Here is a 13,004-nt window from a genome sequence, read left to right on the forward strand (position 1 = left end):
TTCTTTATGGTCCAAATCTCACATCCATACATGACTACTGGAAAGACCATAGCTTTGACTAGATGGAACTTTGTCGGCAAGGTAATATCTCTGCTTTTTAATATGCTATCTAGGTTGGTCATAGCTTTTCTTCCAAAGAGCAAGTGTCTTTTAATTTCATGGCTGCGGTCACCATCTGCAGTGATTTTGGAGTCTAAGAAAATAAAGTTTGTCACTGTTTCCATTGTTGCCCCATCTATTTGCCATGGAGTGATGGGACTGGATGCCATTATCTTAGTCTTTTGAATGTTGAGTTTTAAGCCAACTTTTTCACTCTCCTCTTTCAATTTCATTAAGAGGCTCTTCAATTCCTCTTCACTTTTTTGCCATAAGGTGGTGTCATCTGCAATGTGAGATTATTGATATTTCTCCCGGCAATCTTGATTCCAGCTTGTGCTTCATCCACCCTGGCATTTCACATGATGTACTCTGCATATAAATTAAATAAACAGGGTGACAATATACAGCCTTGATTTATTCCTTTCCTGATTTGGTACCAGTCTATTGTTTCATGTCTGGTTCTAACTGGTGCTTCTTGACCTGAATACAGATTTCTCAGGAGGCAAGTAAGGTGATCTGGTGTCCTCATCTCTTTAAGAATTTCCCACAGTTGGTTGTGATCTATATAGTCAAAGGCTTTGACATAGTCAATAAAACAGAACTGGATGTTTTGCTGGAATTCTTTTTCTGTGATCTAACGAATGCTGGCAATTTGGTCTCTTGTTCCTCTGCCTTTTCTAAAAATTCTCCAAATGAGGCTTTAAGAGTATGTGAATCAAGAACTTCTAGCTGGCGTATTGAGTGCAGCACTTTCACAGCATCATCTTTTAGGATTTGAAAGAGGTCAGCTGGAATTCCATCACCTTCACTAGCTCTGTTCATAGTGATGCTTCCTAAGGCCCCCTTGACTTTGCATTCCAGGATGTCTGGCTCTAGGTGAGTGATCACACAATCATGGTTGTCTGGGTCATTAAGATAATTTTTGTATAGTTCTCCTGTGTATTCCTGCCCCCTCTTCTTAATATCTTCTGCTTTTGTTAGGTTCATACAATTTCTATCCTTTATTGTGCCAATCTTTGCATGAAATATTCCCTTGGCATCTCTAATTTACTTGAAGTGCTCTCTAGTTTTTCCCATTCTATTGTTTTCCTCTATTTCTTTGCATTGATCACTGAAGAAGTCTTTCTTATCTATCCTTGCTGTTCTTCAGAACTCTGCATTCAGGTGGGTATATCTTTCCTTTTCTCCATTGCCTTTAGCTTCTCTTCTGTTCACAGCTATTTGTAAGGCCTCCTCAGACAACCATTTTGCCTTTTTGCCTTTCTTTTTCTTGGGGATGGTCTTGATGCCTGCATCCTGTACAGTGTTACGAACCTCTGTCCATAGTTCTTCAGGCACTCTATCAGATCTAATCGCTTGAATCTATTTGTCACTTCCACTGTATAATTTTAAGGGATTTGATTTAGGGCATATCTGAATGGTCTAATGGTTTTTCCTACTTTCTTCAATTTAAGTCTGAATTTGGCAATACGGAGTTCATGATCTGAGCCACAGTATGTTCCTGGTCTTGTTTTTGCTGACTGTATGGAGCGTCTCCATCTTTGGCTGCAAAGAATATAATCAATCTGATTTCGGTGTTGACCATCTGGTGATGTCCAAGTATAGAATCGTCTCTTGTGTTGTTGGAAGAGGGTGTTTGCTATGACCAGTGAGTTCTCTTGGAAAAACTATGCTAGCCTTTGCCCTGCTTCATTTTTTTCTCCAAGGCCAAATTTGCCTGTTTCTCCAGGTATCTCTTGACTTCCTACCTTTGCATTCCAGTCCCCTATAATGAAAAGGACGTCTATTTTAGGTGTTAATTCTGGGTCTTGTAAGTCTTCATAGAATCATCCAACCTCAGCTTCTAAGGCATTAGTGGTAGGGGCATAGACTTGGATTACTGTGATATTGAATTGTTTGCCTTGGAAATGAACAGAGATTATTCTGTCGCTTTTGAGATTGAACCCAAGTACTGCATTTTAGAGTCTTTTGTTGACTGAGGGCTACTCCATTTCTTCTAAGGGATTCTTGCCCACAGTAGTAGATATAATGGTCATCTCAATTAAATTCATTGATTCCAGTCCATTTTAGTTCACTGATTCCTAAAATGTTGATGTTCATTCTTGCCATCTCCTGTGTGATCACTTCCAATTTACCTTGATTCATAGACCTAACATTCCAGGTTCCTATGTAATGTTGAAATTAAAATCAGAGCCATCTCAAAATCAGTAATCATCTTTCATTGTGAAATACAGTAACTTATATTCCAAATATTTCAAATATAGGAATAGTTTCTCTCTTTAAATCATTTGATATAATGTAATCTCTTGAACCACAGATACCACCACTTTGATAGATTTTTCTTAAGTTTTTCTGTTTATTTATTTATTTATTTTTATCAAATCCTTCTTTTTCACCTGCTCTTCCAAGGTTAGGACTTGAGTTATTTTATCTCCTTTGTCACCTACATTTTCTGTGAAGATGACTTCATAAACTTTACATAGTTCCTCCTTGTCTCCATTCCTCCTGTCCATTTCCTTACCTTCTTCCTCACTTCCTTTTCTTGCTGCCCCTCATTAAACTTCCACATTTCCATTGCTTACTGGAGCATTGATTTTATATTTGTTGAATATTATTCTAGGTCTAGCTGAGAGGAGCCCAGAGATGAATGGGATTTATCCCTGTGCTCAACTCGTTTATGTTAAACAGACCTGTAAACCAGTAACTCTATATGTGCATGTGCATGCTCAGTCCAGTCTAACTCTTTGTGACCCCACTGACTGTAGCCCACCAGGCTTCTCTGCCCATGGGATTCTCCAGGCAAGAATACTGGAGTGGGTTGCCATTTCCTCCTCTAGGGGATCTTTCCAATCCAGGGATTGAACCCATGTCTCTTGAGTCTCCTGCATTGGCAGGCAAGCTTTATGAGCTGAGACATTTTGGAAGCCCCATAGCCCTATAGTGACTGACAGAAGTGCACACAGGGGACAGCTTTGGGGAGACCGACGAAGCTGTAGCCAGTGTCCGTGAATGAGGAAGTGGTCAGGAGCATCCTTAGAGCTGACAAGCTTGCAGGGTCTGTTGAATGAAAGCAGGTTTTCACCAGGAAGAAGAGGGCACAGGGCACTTGGGGTTAAGGAGAGCGATCTATGCCGAGCAGCCTCTGTACAGCACATTTGGGAAAGATGACCACTTCAGAACAACTTCATCTTCAGCAGAGCAGTCACCATGAGGACCCTGCGGGCTGCAGCCTGTGAGTCCTGTATTTAAAGTTCCCCTGGGCTGTGTGGAAGCCGAAGGCCATCAGAGTGAGGCTGGCATGAGGAGATGAGTTCAAGGGTGACTGCATGGACATAAGAGCCAAGAAGGAAGCACAGGTTAGGGCCCTGTTTCCCCTCGGCCCACTCATCTCCAGTCTAGCGTCCATGACAGGCTCTGCATCCCCCACCTTGCAGCACTGGTGTCACAGTGTCACCCCGCTCCCCTGCCTGCAGTGGTTCTGCCTCATGCAGTCAGCAGATGCTGATGCTGTGGTTTCTGTGTCCTGTGTGTTAGTACAGGTGTGGAGACATAGCGATAAGCAAGCAAAGCCTGTAGTAAGGGCTCATCTTCTCATGAGGGTGGGCAGTCACTGAGTAGCAAATGTGTAAACGGATAGTACCCTGGGTGGCAGTGAGTGGTGTTGAGAACGAAGAGAGCCGGGTTGCGGATAGAGTGGCTCCATGCTGCTTCACACTGAAGGGGTTGCAAGGAAGGGCTCAGTGGGAAGTCATAGCTGCAGGGGCCTGGATGAAGTGATGGGGCATGAGCCACTAGGGGCTGTGTGAAGAGGCCTCAGAAGAGGCTGGGCAGGAGTCTGTGCCCTGCTCTGAGGCATCGTCAGCACTGGGTGGACTTTGACTCTCTGAGGGTGGACAGCATCGCCTTGAAAGCGACTTTACAGAGAAAAGCACTCTGGAGCTCAGTGCCTTCCGAAATGTGTGCATTGGAGGCTCGGCGAGTCAGAGCCAGCAGGAGAACCAACGAGTATCACTGGTGAGGAAAGAGAAAGCTGACAGGAGAGATCTGAAAGTCAGAGGAAGCCGTGTGCCCAGAGAGAGGGGGTGTTCAGTGGTCCTGTTAGTCCTCTGTCAGCCCAGTCTGTGATCACAAACTCCGTGGCTCACCACTAAGTGCACCTATCATCTCCCAGCATCCAGTGACCAGGGTTTGGGCGTAGCTAGTCTCCAAATACAATCATGCTGGGGTTAGAGACTCAACATGGGAGGTTTGCGAGGACATAATTCAGTCCACAGCAGACATAGAGCATAGGGAAATGATGTCATCAAAAAAGCTTAAAAGTTTTAAATGGCAACACAGTGTTATCCTGAATGTCCATAGTGCCATTTTAAACCAATGATTCATATTTGGACATGTAATCTGTTGTTTTTTTTTTAATATAACACTGTTGTGGGCATTCCTGTGCATGAAATCTATTGATGTGACTTATCTCTTTAAATCCTACTTAGGCTAAAGGATATCAGTGATTTAGGCTTTGATAAATATCATTGAGTGGCCCTCCCAGAAGGGCTGCCACGAGGTGTTGCTTACTGGAAAACAGAATGCCTGTGCCATGTGTGCCAACATTTGACTCGGTTAACATTCCCAAATAGATGCTAAAATGACTCAAGACAGTGTTCTTGAGAGTCCATTAGTGAAAACCTACATTCATTAGCTGTGTCATGATATAGTCAGCTCTTGGAGGATTCAGCAAGGGAGAAAAGAGAGAACCTTCTCCGTTGATAGGATTGAGGGGTGATTTACTTTACAATGGTACTATTTGCAGAAACAGCTAATTATCTTTCATGTGCCCACTGCGCACATTCCCCAGATCCCTGCCAAGACGGAGAAGCACAGAGCCAGGAGTGAGTCACTGGAGTGTAAGGAGATGAGACAGTTTGCAGGAAGACTCACAGTGATTCTTAGCGATGAGTAAACTCAGATAGCTCAGGAGTTTCATTCAGCTGGATCCATAGTTCTAAATTCAGTTGACGTCTGAAGATTTTCATGTGTAACAGAAAACCTGGTGGCTTTGGTTTTTATTGTGATGAGAACTATCATTGTCAGCGTCAGAGTGAACTGTCACACAATTTATTATGTCATTAAGGTAATATCCAGCCATGGGCATGAACTGGTGGTCATCCCAGAATTACCCCACCACAGCCTGTGAGCTTATACATTAAAACTCCAGTTTCCTGACTTGCCAAGGGTCATTTCTGTCTGAGGCGTTTACTAGATAGCTGTGCTTACAGGTCTCTGTAGGAATCTGAACCTGATTCAGAATCAGAATGTGTCTAGTGAGTCAGATGTGTCTTCCCTGGAGTTTCCCTGGAAAATCACTGCTCTATTAAGTGTGACATCTCACCTGGCCATCAGTTTATTAAAGTATTGCAGTATTTTCAAAACTACAATTGAGTTCATGAGAGGACAGGTAACGTAAATGGGATCATTAAAAATTAAGAGGCACAAGCAGAAACATGATTTTGGTCTTGCGAATTAGCAATCCAATTGTTGCTTAGGTATTGATTTATAGAGGCCAGCCCCCTTCCACAGTACAAAACTGAGTTAATAGCTGTGTCTCATTAAAATAGTAATCACCTCTTGGCATTAAATCAATAAGCTGTTCCTTACAAGGAATGCTTTTAAATATTATCAATAATTTAAACTTGGAATCTAACTCTAAAGGCTGCAATATTGGCAGTTACATTGAAATGCCAGCTGCTGGCAGACAAAATTTTGGTCAGGTTACCAATATACTCTTATAATTCTTTTAAAGCCAATTTCCCTAAAATGTGCTCTACAGAAATTAATCTTATGACATTAACTATTCAGGATATACTTATTACCTTATTGCTTCTTTCTCTGGTCTGTTTTTTGGGATTATTTTCATTGATGTTTAATTGACTTAACAACATTATATTAGTTTCAGGAGTATGACATAGTGATTCAATATTTTTATATATTACAAATCGATCACCTCTAGAAGTCTAGTTACCGTCTGTCAGCATACAAAGCTATCACAGTGTACTGACTGCGTTCCTCACACAGTGCATTTCATCCCCATGACTCATTTGTTTTAAAGTTTGTGCCCTTTCACCTGCCTCACCGAGTTCACTCACCCTCTAGCTCTCTCCTGTGGCAACCACCTGTGTGTTCTTTGTACCCATGACACTTTCTGTTTTATGTTTATTTACTTGTTTTGGGTTTTTTTAAGATTCCACATATAAAAATGGTATACAACATGTATCTTCCTCTGTCTGACTTACTTCAGCAAGCCGAATAGTCCTAGGTCTCTAGGTCCATCCATATGCTGTTGTTGCAAATGGCAAGATTCAATTCTTTTTTATGGCTGAGCTGTATTCCATTGTATATCTATACCACAACTTCTGTATCCATTTATCTACTGATGGGCACTTGACTTGCTTCCATATCTTGGCTATTATAAATAATGCTTTAATGAACCCTGGAGTGAATATATATTTTCTAACTAGTGTTTTTATTTTCTTTCGAAAAAAAAAAAAAAACAGAAGTCAATTTGCTGGATCTTTTGGTTCTTCTATTTTTAATTTTTTGAGGACACTTCATACTGTTTTCTAAAGAAGTTGCACCAATTTACATTCCAACCAATAGCTTTTTCTCCACATCCTCACCAGCACTTGTTATTTGTTTTCTTTTTGATAAAAGTCATTCTGACAAGTATGAAGTCATGTCTCGCTGAGATTTTGATCTGCATTCCCTGGTGATTAGTGATATTGAGCATCTTTTCATATGCCCGTTGACTATCTATGTCTTTGAAAAAATATCTAGTCAGATTATTTGCCAATTGTTTAAACTGGTTGCTTTTTACCCATATTAAGTTGTAAGAGTTCTTTGTATATTTTGAATGTGTTGGTGGTTTAGTTGCTAAATCATGTCTGACTCTTGCGACCCCATGGACAGAGGAGCCTGGCAGGCTACAGTTCATATAAACTCATTACTGAATATATCATTTGTAAGCATCTCCCCTATTCAGTAGGCAGCCTTGTCCTTTTGTTGATGGCTTATTTCATTGTGCAAAAACTTTTTAGTCTGATAAGGTGGTCCCTTTTCTTTATTTTTATTTTTTTTCTTTACTTTTTGTTTCCATTGCCTGAGGACATGTATCCCCCCAAAAATATTGCCAAGACTGATGTCAGAGAGAATACTGCTCATGTTTTCTTCTAGAATTTTTTGGGTTTCAGGTCTTAGGTTTAAGTCTTTAATCCACTTTGAATTCATTTATGTATATGGTGTGGAAAAGTAATCCAGTTTGATTATTTCACAAGTATTAACAGCTATCCAGTGTTTCCTACACCATTTATTGAAGAGACTGTCATTTCCCATTGCGTGTATTTGCCTCCTTTATTGTATTCTTATTTCTCCTCTTGACAATTCACAAGGCTTGGTTTACTCCTAGAAACTGATAAGAAACTGCGATAAAGTTGTATGTGATATAAGTGTGAATGGGATGCATGTGTTTCTTGTGGTGGATAAAGTCAGTTTCTGTGTATAGTTTTTTATCCTTCTCTCTTCTGAACACTCATAGGACTTCATTTTTGCTTTCTGCATTTAGACCACTCTCCAGAATGTTGAGATTGCCAGAGAAGTGACCTCCGAGAAAGGAAAACATTGCCCTAGCTAAATTCAGGTAAGACCCTTGCTTTCTGATACGTCATTGTAAGTAAAGTTATTGCTCTGTTGGAGAATCTTATTTATCACCTACTTAGAATTTCCCAACATCAGCTGTTGTGTGTGTTCACTTCATGTTGTGCAAAGCCCAGTTTGCAGGATTTCAAAGTACCGTGCCCTGCAAACTCTGACTGCAGTCCTAGAAAGGTCATATACTCTAAATGAAGAGGGGGACAAAGGCAGCTATAAGGGGAGTGATAAACACTAGCTGAGGGTGACTTTTCCTTGCCCTAGCACACCTTCTGGAATCACAATTTTGTTATTAAAATATCCCTGGATGCATCTCAAGCATGTATCTCCCTTCTTAGGAATGTATCTTTGAAGTTCAAGCAGTGTGTCTGAATTGGTACTGTTTGGGGAGAGGATGGAGCAGGAGGGGAAGTGCTACACGGGGTCTGTAACACAGCCTGCCGGCATTCCTTCTCTCACATGGGGTACTTAAACCTGCAGGTCTTAGCAGGCACTGCTCACGCAGCCTTGACCTGTAGAATGTCACCTGTGCCTCCAACTTGCTTGTCCACATTTAAAGCGGGGCTGGCTTCCCATTTGAATGGGAAATGGCCCTATGAGCAAAAGGACGCTGGGTGGCCAGCCACTGTGCGGGCTGCCTTTCCAGACGGGCCCTGCCCCGCCTGGTGCCAACCGCCCTGCACCCTGAACTAACAAGGTCCAACCTTCCCGGGCATTTTCGTTCTAATTGACAAGGCAAGGTTGCTGTAATATAAACACTAAACATCTGAACTGGTGAGTGTGATTGCTGCTTTTCTGTGGCTTTGAAGATGTCTGAGACATGGGCTTGGACTCCTGGTCTGCCTCTGTATCAACTTCTTGGCCCATTTCCCTCCAGACTTGTGATTCATATTCCTGCCCTTTCAGGTGTATTTGTGATGTTAGAGCCACTGGCTTCCCTAGTGAAGCATCCCTACTTCTAGCTTTGCTGACTATGTTGTCTGTCATGAAAAAAAAATGACACAGTTATCAAAGGCCAAGAAGCTTAGTCCTGCTTCCAAGACTGACTTTGTATTCAGGCAATTTTCTTAATGTTTCCTGACTCTGACCTGCTCTCCAACTGCCTTGCTTACAAGAGGGTCTGAAGACTTTGCCACCCGCAGAAGGTACGACTCCTGGAGCTGGCGTCTGGGGTTGCTGATTGATCCCTGCTGTAGAAATGAGTATGTGACTTATGTTACAGTTTTCACTTTTTCTTTTTTGTTTATTTCCATGAGAGTTTGAAGGAAGAAACACTAGTTTCTCTTTGTCAGCCCAGGATCTACCATCATGCTTAGATGTACAGGGTCCCAATAAGTATTTCAGAAACTTTAATAAATTAGTGGCACTGTTTCTGGAGTTGCATTCCATGCATTTCAAAGACATTATCCTGTCCTTCAGGGACAGATTGTAGCCTCGCCTGCTTTGGTCTTGACAATCCCATCTCTCCCTGTTTGGAAAATATGGTCAAGAGATTGTTGGGTAATTCTGGCCGCTGAAGACTATTGGTGTCCTTTCAGGGCTTAAAACAGTTGTGTGTTGGCATCAGTATCTGGTTGTGAAGGAGATTCACAACAAAGCCTTGAGATCGCTGTGAGGTACCTTTACTGATAAAAGAAATAACCACAAGTTCTAATGTAAAATCTCACCTATGTGATCACTCTAAATGCTGAGCAGTGTCACACTGCACGACGAAGTGGGGGAAGAACGGGAAGCGTGGTGGCCAGGCTGGTGGAGGCCCTGTGCTGTCCTGTGCGTGTGGACCTGGCTCTCCTGCCTCCCATGTCCACTCAGCTCCCACTTCCTGCACTGCAGCTGCCTGTCCTGCCTGTGGTTGGAATAGTCCTGGTGGTGCCCAGCCTAATCCCCTGGTGTAAGCTTCTGCTGCGGTCAGTGCCCGGTCTCCAGATGTGCCTCAGTGCTCCCTTCTGCTCCCTTCTGTAGCTCAGCCCCTGCTGTTCCCGCAGAGCAAGAGTCATCAAAGTCCAGCTGGTCCAACCACCAGGCTTCCTGAGCGGAGGCAGAGATGCTGGTACTAAGCCCAGTGCAAGGGGTCCAGGCTCCCTGGGCAGACATTAACCATGAGACAGGGGCAGTTCTGGCTTCCTGGGAGGGAAAACCCCATATTCACAGGACCATGAATGGAGAGCAGCCCCACTGGCTTAATCCGTACAGGAACCCGCTCTGTGTGGTGAGTTCCACAGGGTCTCCCAAAAGCACCATGTCAGGAAGTCACCATACAGCATCACACAGACGAATGCCCATGGGAAACACTCCAGGGGCTTCACCTGCTCTGCCCTCCCCTCCTCTTGCTACGCTTCTGTAAACCACTGGTTTTTAGTCATCTCTACAGTTTTACCTTTTCCCAAATGTCCAGTGTTTAAGCCTTTTTAGCTGACTTCTTTCACTGAACAATACCCATTTAAGATTCATCATGTCCTTTTGTGGCTTGATAGATGATTTTTTAAAGCTGAATCACATGCCACTCTATGGATGTACGTTTATTCATCCGTCTGTTTGTTCACTCACCTAGGAAGGAAATTAGGAAGAAAGCTTTTATAAACATTCAGGTGCAGGCTTAATACGTTTTTGAACCATTTGGTTGAAAACCTAGTAGTGCAACAGCTGCATCCATGGTGAGAATGTGGACAATTCTATAAGAAGCCGTCAATCTTTTCCGGTTCCTGCCAGCAGCTGGTGGTGTCAGCTTTAACACTTCATGCTTATTTTTAATATTTAACTTTTATAATATCTTTGTAGAATTACGAACCAAAACGTTTACAAGACACTTTAAAATATGCTCTCAGAGTAAGTAGAGACATTTTCTTCCAAAATAAAAGTTTATTAACACTTTCCCAGCCATATATGCATTATGAACAACATTTGGTAGGGGACACTAATATCACAAAGCTGAAAACAGAAAATTGAAGTAGTTATAATTTATTCAAGTCCTATGAGGGAAAGTTTAAGTGGCCATGGGAGATGCCTGCCCCTTCCCCCTCTTCCCCTCTTTTTCTCTCTTTCCACACACATGCACGCACACACATACACATTTACATGCACATTCTCACACACAAAGTCCCACATTCACACACACTCACTCACACATACTTTCTCACACACTGAGAACCTTAAGGACATTTGAGGTGCTTGCCTAATATGTAAGTTTTTTGGTTAACAAATTAGAAAATGCAATTAAAAACAACACAAATTAACACACAAATGAACAGATCCAATATGAAGCTTCTTCAAATCATAGCATATGCTTTGTCAGTGTTTATTCCATATCTTCTTTGACTTTTTTGTGATGTTTAACCATGACTTTTTTGTGATGTTCAACCATGACTTTTTTGTGATGTTCAACCATACCATTGGACATTTCTTGCTTCTAACTGTCCATAAAGTCTATAACCATCCTCTCTTACTGTCTCTTCACCTGTTTTCTGATAATAGCTTTGTTGCTGCTGTCTGTATCTATTTCTGCTTCATCATTAAATCACATCTTTCCTCGATGCTGTGAACTCTGTGTGGTACTAATTATTCAGGGAATCCTCTTCCCTCTATGAAAAGCCTTCTTACCATGTAAGACCCAAACATAAACCCGATCACCATCCACAGATTTCTCAGGTGCCATAATCCTAATTAAGTACATTTTTTCCATGGTTAGATTTGTCTATTGTCCCTACCCAAGTGTGAAGTATTTGCTTTATTTCTAGTAGTCTTTGTCCAGTCCTAGTTCCTGGATGTGTGCACTGAGCCTACAGGCTGACACCGCTGGAAGTAGCTGCCCTAGAACAGGTGGCCTCTTAACTTAACCTGTCTCAGACATGTGCCCCTCCCCTCTCCCCAGTCTCCACACTCACCTCTCTGCTCCCGGCATCCCTCAGATACTGCGTCTGGCTCTTTGAACTCGACCCTTCTGTTTGGTTTTCATAATGGACGTTAACATTAATGTGACCCCTGGACCTTTTAGTTGTCTTGATATAATTCCAGCATCCTCGCCTTTGCCCGAACTAAAGCCCCAGGAACCACCCTCTGGCAAGCAGTTTCCTGCTGCAGCCCCACAAATAAACAGAGGGCACTCCGCGGGTTCATCAGGTGCTGTTGACATAGTGTACATTCTATTTGTTTAATTAAATTGAGGTGAACTGGTATTTATAAGAGTCACTGCTTCAACAAGTCACCATTTTGAGGATTTAAAGAGGAAAATAGCACTGGTATAATGGACAATAGTTGACAGCTTTCTTATGTCTTTTTAAATGTGGTTGCTAGTAAGCATATAAAAATGGTTAAAGGCAAGAAAATGATGTGAAGTTTCATTGGTGAGAATGAAGCTCTGAACAGCGTCTCCCTCTGTGCTGGAGCTCCAGGCACTGGCTGACCTGTCACATCACGTGACATTGACCACACAGCAGGAAGGGTCTCCTGGAGCTCATGCTGAGCCTGCTCTTCTGAGCCCGACTCAAATTTAGCAGCTCTTAACCCTCATTAGGTACGTGTTTATTCTGGAACCCAGAGAGGGCCCAGCAGGAGTAATACAGGGGCCCGGAAGCAACACCTGTCCTTTACTGTGAAGAGGGCTGTTGACAGTCTTTCTATACCCGGATGCTAGAAACTTCGGGGGAGCGCACTGAACGCGCCTCAGATAAGATGGCTTAAGGGTGAAATTAATAGAATGGAAACATTTGCTCATTGTTAGCCCATGTCTTTAATGTGCTTTCTAGAATATGCTTAGATATCATAGGCTGTTGTTGTTCAATCACTGAGTCATGTCCGACTCTCTGTGACCCCATGAACTGCAGTGTGCCAGGCTTGCCTGTCCTTCACTATCTCCCAGAGTTTGTTCAGATTCATGTCCTTTTGAGTCAGTGATGCCATCCAACCATCTCATCCTCTCTCACCCTCCTTCTTCTCCAGCCCTCAATCTTTCCCAGCATCAGGGTCTTTTCCAATAAGTCAGCTCTTTGCTTCAGGTGGCCAAGGTATTGGAGCTTCAGCTTCAGCATCAGTCCTTCCAATGAATATTCAAGTTTCATTTCCTTTAGGATTGGCTGGTTTGATTTCCTGGCTGTCCTAGGGGCTCTCAAAAGGCTTCTCCAGCACCACAGATATCATAGGTTAGTGTTTCTCAAATTAGGGCACCCATCAGAACCACCTGGACTGCTGGTCCCAACTCAGGCTTCTGGGCCCCA

At 42.6% G+C, this 13,004-nt stretch overlaps 1 protein-coding gene across 1 annotated transcript in view; it reads left to right on the forward strand.

Moving 5' to 3' along the window:
* Positions 1–13,004, forward strand: part of SNTG1 (syntrophin gamma 1) — a 416,897-nt gene that overhangs the window by 140,936 nt on the left and 262,957 nt on the right. Inside the window, exon 2 of the mRNA XM_002692659.6 lies at positions 7,709–7,783. The gene's annotated coding sequence lies outside the window, so the exon portion shown is untranslated. The remainder of the gene's footprint in view (positions 1–7,708; positions 7,784–13,004) is intronic.

This window comes from Bos taurus, chromosome 14, assembly GCF_002263795.3.
Source record: "Bos taurus isolate L1 Dominette 01449 registration number 42190680 breed Hereford chromosome 14, ARS-UCD2.0, whole genome shotgun sequence".
NCBI classification, from domain to species: Eukaryota; Metazoa; Chordata; class Mammalia; order Artiodactyla; family Bovidae; genus Bos; species Bos taurus.